Genomic DNA, 13168 nt, shown 5'->3' with positions numbered 1-13168 from the left:
TTTTTCCCCACCTCCCTGGCTGCCATGGAAGTCCAAACCTGCGATCTCCTCCAGCGAGCCACCCCTCTTCTTCTCCAGCAAGCACCCCCAAAGCCGATCCCCCCCCTCTCGCTCCGCGAGCTAGTGTCCTCCCCTCGATTTCCCCCTTTCAATTGCGTCTCCTATTGCTCCGTGGCGACCGGGGGCAGCAACGGTAGATGTTGGAACTGCCAAGGAGAATTGCTACTAACACGACGGCGACATTTGCAACCGGCCATTGAGCTTTGCTGGACCAACTGCTTGGCGCGCTGAAAACGGCTATGCGGCGAGCTGCAACCGGCAATCATAGGAGGTACAACCGATGATTGATTTTGCTACAACCAGTGATCAATTTTGCTACAATGGCGACGGGGTGGGGGGCACCGACGAGCTATTTTTGCTGGAACCGGCTGCCATAGAAGCTGGAACCGGCAGAATTTTTTATTGCAACCGGAATGGATGTGATTCTGCGACGACTACTGATTTTGCTACAACCAGCGCTGCGAAGCTTCCACCTGCGTTGACAAAAGCTTCTTCTGGCGAAGTAAAAAGCTGGAACCGTTGAATCAAGATGCTACGACGAAGGAAATTTGCTAGAACCGGCGACATAAAAAGCTGCAAGGGCGTGTAACGGCGACGGTGACCGGCCATGCACGAACGATGTGCATCGAGCTGCAACTTGCGGCCGGCGATGTTGCGTGCGCCGGCGGCCATGCTAACAAACCAGTTTTGCGGCAAGGGTGGCCGGCCATGCTGGCGAACCAGTTTGTGGCAAGGGCGGCCGATGGGTGAGCTGCATTCACCAATCTCAGAAGCATGGGGCGGGCGGGGACGAGCGCGGCCGGCGAGCAGGAGCGGCGAGACAGCGGGCAAGGGTGGCTTGAGGTCGCCAGCGAGCGTGGGCGGCAAAGGGGATGAACGCGGCGGCCGGCAAGCATTGGGGGGATTTTTTTTGTTTCCAGATTGCGTCAGAAGGTAGGAAGTAGGAGGCAAGGAGCTGTATCTGACGGCTGTAGGAAGTAGGAGGCAAGGAGCTGTATCTGACGCTGTAACAGGGCAAATCGTACGATAGGGCAGCGACCGGCACCTAGCATCACCCTTTCCATTTGCTCTTCAATCGGTGAAGATATTTAGAGCCCAGGTACTGAAGAATAAATAATCTTGGAAGGACCCGGTTTCATCAGTCTCAAAAGGAATCAGCCTTCCAACTACTGTGAGATTGCTACTCCAAATGTTTATAAAGATCTAACAAACTCAGCATAGCTTCAACGCGATCTCAATTTCATGGAACATAGCATCAGACATTCAATATCCATGAAAAAAACAGCAGCAACAACAACCAAACTCTCTCTGACTGATACAAGTAACGACAACAAAATTTACAAAGGTCATTTGCGCTCCTTGTGTGTCTACTTGCCAGCCATCTCTCCATCCAAAAAGGCACCTCGACAGGAGGAGCAACCTGTCAACACGTCCCGGACTCGGGGACCCAAAACTAATCGTGCATGTACTGCTGCCTAATATGAAGATTCAAAACAAGCTCGTATTTACTGATTTCTAGAGGAAAAATCAGGGCTTCACCGATTTGGTTTTGTACAAGCTTTCCTTTCATCTTCAGGAAAAAGATAGTAACATACTATATTTAGCAATACTGTTATTTTAAGGAAAATATTTTCTAATGTACTCTACCAAACAGAGTCTATCTAAAAGAAATATATCTATTCATGCTGCTACTGTTCATACCTATACTCCTGATCTCACCAGGGTATTGAGAGGAGAAGATCAAAACCCTCTTCACCTGCGTACTACTGCAGGACAGGTCATCAACATAGCAGAGCCAAAATATTCACGCATTTCTTTGGTATTTCAATCCAGAACTGGAGTTCAATTTTACTCTTTCTTCAAAAAATATATTTACAGCACTACCTAGAGCATACGGTACACGGTGAAACCATTACATATACACGTCCCAGAAGGAACCAGCAGCAAGGCTCTAGACTCCCTTCCTTCTCTTATCTTGTGAGTTGTGACGATGGCCTGTGTCAACTAGCATCTCTCCAAGATCTTGTAGAGTTTGTCTAGAGAAGCAACCTGCATAACAAAACCGGTATCAGCATACACATCATCTGTAAAAAGGTAATTTGTGCAACTTCTAGTGGTTCGCTGTCGAAACAAAACCGGTTAACCTACTCGGAACAACGACCCCGTGCATGTGGTTTGGTGATTCTTCAGGAAATTATTACTACTTTGGTTGGTGCTTGGTACCGTAATTTTGCGACTTCATTATAGGCAACTTTCTAAGCAGTGGAATGTCAATGCTTGTGTGAGAAAGGACAATGGACAGATAACTTCTAGACATACATTCCATAGACAGGAGTGCAGTGCAGTAATAGACTATTACGACATGTACAAAAATTTGAACCATTGCCATGTTAACCGGAGACGCATCAGCCGGCCACTTTCCCTTGGCGTCCAGGACATCAAGCAAGCTGGTCTTGTGTTGCGCTTAAGATGGCAATGGTTCAGCAGGACTGACGAAGGGTGTGCTTGGGCTGGCCTCGACCTGCAGTTCTCGGAGGAACACGCCCTTATCTTTGCCTCCACCAGCATGACTATTGGCAATGGCCAAACAGCATTGTTCTGGCAGGATCGCTGGGTTGGGGGCAAATCTGCGAATGAGATCGCCCCAAAGCTCTACCCCTGCATCCCCAAGCGATGGCGAAAACTGCGCACCATAGCTGATGGGCTTCAAGCACACGCATGGGTGCGTGACATCCACGGTAACCTGGGCGTCCACGAGATTGGGCAAAATCTGCTGCTATGTCGAGCTATCGAACATACCATCCTCTCGGACGAGCCGGATAAACTGATCTGGAAGTGAAGCGCGAGCAGCACATACTCCACCCGATCCTGCTACCTTGCTACTTTCCAGGGCTCCGCAAGCTGCAGCGCTTCGAAGCTAATTTGGAAGGCCTGGGCACCGGCAAAAGTGAAATTCTTTCACTGTCTGGCCAATCAGAACAGGTGCTGGACTGCCAAGGGATTGCAACGCCGCGGCTTGCAACACCACCCTCGCTGTGTTCTTTGCGACCAGGAACCAGAGACAATGCATCACCTGCTAGTTTCCTGCCCTTTCTGGAGGCAGGTCTGGCACGATACTCTCTCCTGGCTGAGGATGACGTGCAGGCAACCTGACCAGGACACCTCCCTCAACGAATGGTGGCTGGCTACCAAAGAGACGACTCCCAAACCTCTCGGCAAGGGACCGGCCACCACGACGCTGCTAATGGGTGGATGATCTGGAAACAGTGTAACGCCTGCGTCTTCGACGGGGATCGACCCTCTGTCCCCTTGCTGACCAAGAAAATCAGAGCTGAGGCAGCGCTCTGGGCTTGAGCTGGGGCTGCTGGTCTTCACTTGGTGATCCCAAACACCTGGGATGTCCATTAAAGTAATTTTTTTTTGATAAAACGCAAGGACCTTTGTGTTTCATTGCATTGAAAATATAGGGGTTCGGTTACAATCCTCCTAGGAGGTGAGTTTTACAGGACTATCATACAAATCAGTGGACATGCCAGGATTGGGGCAGGACAACTCTTAAGACCTTGAGTCCCAGCCTTTGCCCACCATCGGATCTTGTCCTTGATCTTGTCCAGAAGCCTAGTGGTCGAAGGCGTCACATTGTCGAAGACGAATTCATTCATGTGCTTCCAGATCATCCATGGCACAAGTAGTGCAACGGATTGGAGGGCCTTTCGCTGAGTCGGTGGTGTGGTGTCCTTCGCATGCAGCCACCAGTCCATAACAGAGGGGTCGTGCTCAGGTGCCGGGGCTGGAATATGAAGCCATGCCAAGGTCACGTGCCAGGCTTGTCGGGCAAAAGGGCAGGCCAGCACAAGGTGCTGGATCGTCTCTGGTGCCTGGTCGCACAGGAGGCAGCAGGGGTGGTGCTGCAGTCCACGGCGAGCGAGTCTATCGGCAGTACAGCAGCAGTCCTGGTTGGCAAGCCAATGGAAAAATCTCACCTGCAGTGGCGCCCAGCTCTTCCAGACAAGCTTCCAGGAACAGCAAAGCGTCGAGCCATGGAAGGTAGCTGAGCAGCAGGACTGTCCGGAGTAGGTTCCGTTTGCAGTCCACTTCCAGCAAAGCCGGTCTGGCTCGTTCGATAGGGTGGTGTCTGTACGGCCTGCCAGAGACGCAGGTACTGGTCGATCTCGTGGAGGCCAAGGACTCCTCGGATATCGCGTGCCCATGCATTATTGGCAATTCCCTCCGCCACCGTTCTCAATTTCCGTCGCCGCTTGGGGACGCACAGGTAGAGTAGAGGTGCTAGCTTGCTGACAGACTGCCCATTCAGCCATAGGTCTTCCCAGAAGCGGGCAGCTGAGCCATTCCCAATGGCCATGGTAGTGGACGCGAAGAATAGCGCATGCTCCTCGGAGGTGAATTGCAGGTCCAGACCTTGCCAGGCGCGGTCATGATCCGTGCTTGCAAGCCACAGCCAGCGCAGCTGGATCACGAGCCCGGCGCGCTCAAGATCGCGAACGCCCAGACCACCATACTCTATCGGGCGGGAGACGTGGCGCCAGTTGACGTGACAGTCTCCTCCATTGGCAGCAGCGCACCCAGCCCAAAGGAACCCCCTCTGAATTAAAATCAGGCCTCCTTTGGTTTGGAGGAATTTTGGAGGATTTTCATAGCATAGGATTTCTATAGGAAAAATTCCTTTAGAGCCCTTTGGTTTGTAGGAATGAAATCCTATTCATATGTAGGAATTCTTCCTATCCTCCACATTTCATAGGAAAATAAACATTAGCCTAGACTCAATGGAAAATATCCTATGGTGTGAATCAAAGGGCATCTCCTTTTCTGTTCCTATTCATAGAATTTAAGATACATGTTCTCATTTCCTATGACTTTCCTATTCCTGTGATTTTCCTACACTATGAACAAAAGGAGGCCTCATTGTAAGTTTGTAACACAAACTGAACCACCTCCTTTGGAGGCCTATAACTTTTATCCCCCCTTTTCAATGAAAAGAAACGCAAAGTCTTTGTGTTTTCTCAAAAAAAATCTAGATTTTACAAGTCCAGAGCATAAGTAGAAGACTGAAGCACATATAACTATCGAACATAAAGCAGAACTGAACCAACGTTAGGAGAAGACCTGAACAAACGTCCCATCTGCCGCCATCGACTTCGGAGGCTTGAGGAAAAGCCGCATGGATGGAAACAAGACATGCTGGATGGTCCACTCGTGTTGAGCCCATGCCGCTTCTGCTTCTGCAAGCAGCTCTTGATCGACATCGTCTTCATCTGTAATGAAATGTATATTTAGCACGTATGGCAATTAACTCTGAATGAATGATACAATGCAATTGGCTCCATCGAATATTTACTGTAGCATCATCTGTAATGGATATTTCTTTAGTATGTTGATTTTAGTGTCATGTTATCTCAGTGTTAATGGGTAGTAAAGTGGCAGAAACTACGGATTCAGTTAACTACTAGGGTGTAACACTAAGCATATATGTTCTTTGGCACTTTAATGGTATAGAACTATAGGATACGGATACCCAGCAAGCTCACCTGTAGTGCAAGCCTGTTCAGCACTTTCCATGCAATCTTTATTTTTCTTTTATAACTGAATGCCTTTGCCAGATGGATGTGGAAGGATGGGAGGATGAAGTGCATAGAAGTTTCCAATAGCAGCTGCTGCCGTTCTGAAGCACTCTTTCTCAATGTCCCAGGTAATCTATTTGGTAATCACTAAAAATCAGAACCGACAGTTTGCATAACTAAAGTACAATCTAGAATATGTCATAAAGCAACAACACTCCCGGAAATGGAATTCTGAAACAACTTAAAATATGAATAAGAAACAGAAGTTACTTCTGGACAGCTAGCTGCCATATCTACATGAAACACCAAAATTAAAATTTGAACACGGTATCAGCCTGAAAACCTACTTGCCATCGCCTCAGCAGGGAATGGATAATCAAATATCATGACCAAATTTAAAATACCATATGTAATGAACGCAGCAGCATAATAAAAGGAAACCTACATCATTTCCTCGAGTCAACATGAACTCAGGAAGGCGATCCATATCAGGGGTGTACTGATCAAGTACAGCAGGAAGTCTGGTAAGGTTCCCACCTTGAACAATGTGAATTGAGAAGTACTCATTAATCATCTCAGCATTTTCTTTCAGTATCTCACTGTTCACATGCAAACAAGTACTATCTTCATCAACGGAGCGATGCTACAGGAATTAAACGATCGAGACGTACTGCCATAGCACAATCAAGAAACAGAAACTATATGCAGGTGGACAAATAAAAGACTTACATCTGCTCTATCACCTACAAGATCAACTAAGACTCGAGGAATTAAGAAAATAGCTTACTTCTGCAATTTCTAGTTTCTCCTTCTCGTTTACATCACTCATTGGTTCGTCATCTTTCAGTGCCATCGTCAGCGACTCCAGAAGCGGAGCTGGTTCACTGAGCTGTATAGCATTGAAGTTCCCAAAACGGCACAAGGCTTGTTGGTACATGAGTTCTTTGCTGCATCACAAGCTGAACCATCAATATCACATTGTACAGAAAAGAAAACAATGCAATATTTGGAAGAGGTGCTTATTATTTAGTAGTTGCAGGCGTTCAACTGGATGTGATATGAATGGGTAGCAGCTTGATGGTGGTGTGTCCAAGCAATATTGCTTGTGTGCACATGCATTTGCAAATATGTACAGGTAACTGGGGTACCGATTACCTCCAAAGAAATATGTCAGATATTAGAAAGAAAAATATATAGCTTAGATAAGGGATATAAGGCATAGAAGAGTAAGACTAGTCATCAATGTAATGTATAGAGTTTACCTAACAGTTACCACGTTAACAAGGTATAAGAGGGTATTGTGCTGTATCAAAGCGAAAACTTCATTGGCAACTCCAACATATGTGCAATTCTTAACAATATCGAAAAGGCCTAGCAGAAATACATAAATCATCAGTCTACTAAAATGGAGACAGATTCAGACGTCACTTGTTAAGATGAGCTTACCGGGATGTAAGTTAGAATCTATTTCTGTAAGAAGCTCATGGTGACTGGACGAATCACCAGCATCTTTTGGATTTCTTCTTGATCTTAATTTATTTCTTGGGGAACCATATACAAATAGAAGAAAAAAAATCAGCCACAGTAAAAAAAAAGAACCACTGTACTCTCTTCTTCAAATAGAACTTATGAATTGGCAACCAATGTAGAAAAACGTCCAGCACTCGCAACTTAACTAGAGTTCTAGACTTGTAGCATGTAAACAGCATGAATCATTAAAGCCAAACATGAGGAAAGGCAAACAACAGGTACTCAATGCACAATTTGATGGGCATGCAGAAAATATTCAGGGATCACAAACAGATGACCAAATCAGACAGCATAAAAAATACAGAAAGTGGTGAACGCTGTCAACTTGGTAATGAAGATCATACCTTACCGAAACAAGGTCAGATTTCTTTTCTGGATTTGAAGATTGACCTTGCCAATAGGTGTGCAACCTTCCAGATGGATCTCGTGGATCTGTTCTGACCATTTGGCTCACAGGAACCTTTTGAGATTTTTCTCCTACAGCATGATATAATTATAATAAAGATTATTCGCTGGAACGGGAGGTGGTGGTTCCACACGCCCTTTACTAGATAGCTCAATAGTAATACACAGTTAACTAATGTGCTGTAGCAGTATAATTAGAAAACATTTTAGCTTGAAATATGCATATGATATATCCTACGTACCAGTACGGGTGCTGACCTCGGTACCCATATCATTTAGTGTGTTAGCTTGAGTAAGTGCTCAAGAGGTTAGTGCCTGCAATGCACATGGAACAAGCATCACTGACGTGCGCAAAAGTTTACATCAAAATGCAAAATACACATGCACATAGTTTTCATAACTGAGATAGCTAAAGTTTATCTGCAAATTATATTTGTTTAAATTTGCATGCCATAAGTTCTTGGACCGTTTATTCCAGAGAATACATTGCACTGGGGGTAAGTAGCTTTTGCAAACAGGCACGTCTACAAATTAGCTACTAGCACTACCATCAACTATTAAACTACAAGATGTGCTTGGCCAAATGTAGAAACCCAGGTGGATTTTTGTGATATACTGCACTTTAAAGTTTAAACATTCAATGAGCCAAAGATTATAACAATCTACTCGGAAGGAGCAAATGTACACCATTGACCATAGACGTGCCATAGTATGAGTACAAGGTGAGACTTGACTCGAAATCTAGTCTTGACTATTTCAGCAAGGTTCAAAGAGCCAAAGATTATAACAATCTACTCGGAAGGAGAAAATGTACACCATTTACCATAGACGTGCCATAGTATGAGTACAAGGTGAGACTTGACTCGAAATCTAGTCTTGACTATTTCAGCAAGGATCATCTAGTGATGTATATTGAACATCAGCCACAAATTTTGCCACAAAATACCTCCTTTTTGGTTGGATGTATATTGACATCCACGTGTTCTGGTGGAAGATTGATGGACATGTATATGAAGGGTTTGGACGCTTGAGGCAGTATCGCAGAGTACACAAATTCAGTAGCTCTTTTCAAAGAAGTGAAGTCTACAAGTCTATCTCAAGAGGAGATGTGGACAGTTATGCGCTAAAGCAAACAAGGCAAAGCCATGAGTAATAGAGAAACTATACACTACTAATTCACTGACAGATAATATATGGCAGTTCCATCACAGTGGATGCATCAATTTAAACTTTGTTGGTCTTAAAAAGGATACTCCTTAAGAGATAAACCCTTGTTCAACGAGAATATATCGGTTAAATGAACAACATGCAGCCAGATTACTCTGATCATAGTTACATAATATATTAACATGCGCATCTACAATTCTACATGGACATTGCAATACATTTTTAGTGCATATGAAATCAACAGAATTTACTTACAGAGGTGAATGCTCTAAAAAATTACTAGTGCCTTGTAATTTGTATACCATTTAAGAAAATAATCATAGTAGTCTTTTTTGCCACATAATTTGCATTTGAGACGAAACCATCCATCTTGAATATTTCATCTACAGCATTCTCATCTGAAATCTGTATTTCCATCAGATCACGAACAACCAAAACCCCGTAGACATTCCTAATAGCATCTAGCCTTGAAAATGTGCTCACACTGTGAACATCTGCTCTATTGGCTCCATGATGTGACAGAGGAGGAGGCAAATGTCACCTTCTTAAAACTCATGAGTTCACAAGACAATGAAAAAAATAGCGTGCTACAAGACTTAGCGCCGCCCTTCTCTGAATGCTATACAAGTTATAACGTGCTATATTTGAAAATAGCGTTTCGCATAAGAATGTCAAATATATCACAAAATTTGTGACAAGCTACGTTTACCTCTCTGCAAGAGAAGTTCACATTGATGTGATGGACCGAACCGACTGATGAAGTCCACTATCTTTGGATTGTCATCATTGGAGTTCTGCAGTGTTTTCCTACGAGCTACCATATTGTAGACAATTTTTTAACCTGCATAAAAAGAAAATTTCTTGTAAAAATCACAGTGCATATCCAATAGAGCAATAGTACTATGCAAAGTTGCAAACTCACCATGACTTCAGTTCCTTTAACCGCAGCACAGGGCTTCAGGTCATTCTCCATTACTCCATCTCTATAAGAAACTCTGACAAGAAAACATGATAATGATAATCATTAACAGCAGACTTTAGAGTCGAGTAGAAGGATTTAAAGTTGCTCATGGACTGACCCCTAGCCATGCAGTTGGCCTTCTTTTATTGTTGTCACCCTAACATGGCAACATATATAAGTCATACTGGCCAAAGCCTCCCCTCTGAACCCCATGGTTTTTATCGTGTGTAGATCCTCGAACTCAGACAACTTTGAGGTAGTATGCCTCTCACACAATATTGGCAAGTCCTCACACTATGAAAGGAAACCAAGTTAGCTGACAGAAGAGATCAACAATGCTTGACATATGAGATGATCAAGCAAAATTCTGAACATTTCCAACTCTTCAAATACCAACAATCGATATTGTAATCATATAGTACCCTGCAGGCGCCTAGGCCCGCCCCCTTTATAGCACAAGACAAGCCCAGTTCGTAGTATCATAGACAAGCCTAAAGACAATTAGCACTAACAATCTGAAATGGCCTATTAATACAGGGGTGCCCTCATTTGCCCATGGCATAGCAGCCCCTATGCAGTTTTTTACGCCCAAATCGGAACATACAGGCACAGATCCAGATTAGAAAATCACCAAGACCAAAATCCCCAATCATTCGCCCACATGTCCCTGTATGCACCAAGGATTAACAGCTCGCAATCAACAGAAATCACGATTAACAGCTCGCATTTGAAGGATTTTTGCACTAGCATGCGCCCGCGGCAGCACCAAGGGTTCAGGGGATGGGGAATTGGTTTCTGGGTTTAGGGTTTAGGAGGAAGAGGCGGGCGAGCGTACCCGGATGCCGTGGCCGTCGTCGGGGACCTGGATGAGCTTGAGGCCGCCGTCCTTGAAGGTGACGGAGACGGTGGAGGCGCCGGCGTCGATGCTGTTCTCGACGAGCTCCTTCACCGCCAACGACGGCCGCTGGATAACCTCCCCCGGCGGCGATGCGGTTCACCACCGACTCCTCCAGCCGCCGGATGCGGGGCCCCCGCCCCCGCCGCGCGGCGCCGGGTCGTCGACCTCCATGCCCGCCGTGGCGCGTGGGGACCGGAAGGGAGGTGGGGAATGGGGAGGGAGACGCCGGAGATTCGCCGAATTTGGGATTCGCGCGCACGACACCGAGGGGCTGTTTGCCCTGTGGCTAAGCTTAGCCAAATTTGACCAATTTAGATGAATGTTTGATTCAAGCTATACCTTAGACGATCCATATGACATACCCTTCATTATTGCTCGATTTGTATTTTTTTCTTTCTATGTCATAATCATCGACTCGTTTTATATCTACTCCGTATATAGTACTCCCCGGAGTGTCAAAAAACGTTTTATATTATAAGACGGAGGGATAGCCGCCGCGAGGAGAGCCAATCTTCCAGCGCTGTCCTCCGGCCGCTCCCCTCCGTCGGTGACCTCGGTCGTCGGTGGTGAGGGGGCTCGCCGGATCCACGCGTGTGAATCATTTTTACTCCCTTGTAGTCTAGGTTTTTAGGTTGTCCATCTTGGCTTCGGTGACGACGATGATGGCGCTAAATAAAGATTCTTCGGATCCTTCCCTGACGAGACCATCGGTCCTATGGTTAGGGATGGATTTGAAAATCAGTCTGTTCAAGCAAAGATGGCGTGGCGGCGGCGGCATCCTCGTGGTGGACCTGTGTCCTCGGGCTCCGTCGTTGCGACGATGTTTGCTCCAGCGTCGGCACGGAGCTTGGAAGGTAGTCCAGGAACTGATGCAGATTTTGCTTTGCATCGACGACATCTGAAAGACAGAACGTGTGATGGCTTCATGGATGGCAGGTATAGTTTCCTTCTTCGACGTCTTAGTCGTGGTGGGGTGCCAGATCTGAAGTTCGATGGTGTGTCCGAGTGTTGCCCCGGTCTGATTCGTTCAACGGCAAAGGCTTCACTTTTAGCGAGCCACCTTAGAGGTCTACAAAGCTGCATATCAGTGATGGAGTCGTGTCGAGCTCGGGTGAGGAGGTGATTCATCATTCTTTTCTTCGGTGACTCTGTGGTGGTGCCGGAGGCAAGTGACGGGCGTTGGTGTCAAACTCAAAGATGTTCTGCTATCTTTTCAGTTTTGTCATATCGGTCCTTAAAGCATCTCCAACAGCCGCACTGTTGCGCGTCGTGCTAATTTTTTAGCGCCAAAATAGCGTTTTTAGCGTGTAGGAGGGTGTTTGCTTTACCAAGCATTGCAATATTTAGAGCGCTGCTATAGCGCCAGTGGGCGTTGCAAAATTCAGCGTGCGCGACCAGCCATGCTTGGAAAAAATTGAAGCAACACATACGAAAAAATATGAAACAACACATAGTTCAGATTGATAGCATAAAATTTAAGCCCAACACTACAAGCTAGTTCATACTATGCAAAAAAACTAGATAAAATGATGCTAAACTAGATAAAACGATGCAAATAAAACTAGATAAAACTACTCCTCGTCCTCCTCGGTGGCGTAGTCCGACGACGTAAACGCGTCGACCCACCGAGGATCATCCTCGTCCCAGGTCGACGCAAGTCCCAGCTTGCACTGGGCTTCCGCCAGTGCCTTTCGTGCACGCATGTCTGCCCGACGCACGGCTCGCTCCGCCCTCCTCAGCGCCCAGAACTCGTTCTTGGCGACGACATCCTGCGGGAAGTGCTCGCGCCACACCGCCATGACGTGCTTATCCGCCTCGGTGATGAGTAGGCGACGCTCCCGCCTCTGCTGGACGTGGTGATCCTCCTCGGTGACTAGTCACGGGGGAGGCATGAGTTCCTGCGCCTGCACACGTGCCCGAGCGTCGTCAGAGAAGTTCATCCGCGCATGGCCTCTTGAGGCGCCACGCCGCCGCGTCGTACGCGCGGGCGGCTTCATGAGCGGTATCGAACGTTCCGAGCCCAAGACATGTATCGCCGGAGTGGATCTCCGCGTAATACACGGATCTTCGCGTAAATACACGCCAGAGGGGCAGAGGCGGACGCCGCGAAAGCATGAGCTGCTCCGGGGGCGCGGTGGCATGGCGGGGCGTTGGAAGAGACGGGGAAGAGGGCGCAGCGGCGGCGGGCGCTGGAAGAGGCGGGGAGAAGGTACGGCGACGGCGGGGCACCAGAGCGGGCGAGGAAGAAGGCGCGGGGGAGGGAAAGGGTGGTAGTTGGGCGCCCCCGCGCGACTTTTAACCAGCACGCTGGACGCCACGCACCAAAATTGTCGCGCGTGATGCTACTTTTTTGAAGGAAATATGCCCTAGAGGCAATAATAAAGTTGTTATTTATATTTCCTTATACCATGATAAGTGTTTATTATTCATGCTAGAATTATATTAACCGGAAACTTAGTACATGTGTGAATACATAGACAAAACAGAGTGTCCCTAGTATGCCTCTACTTGACTAGCTCGTTGATCAAAGATGGTTATGTTTCCTGACCATAGACATGTGTTATCATT

At 46.7% G+C, this 13168-nt stretch overlaps 1 pseudogene; it reads right to left on the bottom strand.

Annotated features, from left to right (window-relative positions):
- Positions 1 to 1638: 1638 nt before the first annotated feature.
- LOC123076629 (DNA mismatch repair protein MLH1-like) lies at positions 1639 to 10896 on the bottom strand (annotated as a pseudogene).
- Between the last annotated feature and the right edge of the window lie 2272 nt (positions 10897 to 13168).

This window comes from Triticum aestivum, chromosome 3D (genome assembly GCF_018294505.1).
Source record: "Triticum aestivum cultivar Chinese Spring chromosome 3D, IWGSC CS RefSeq v2.1, whole genome shotgun sequence".
Classification (NCBI taxonomy): Eukaryota; Viridiplantae; Streptophyta; class Magnoliopsida; order Poales; family Poaceae; genus Triticum; species Triticum aestivum.
The sequence above is the reverse complement of the archived record's forward strand: the minus strand, read 5'-3'. Positions and strand labels throughout refer to the sequence as shown.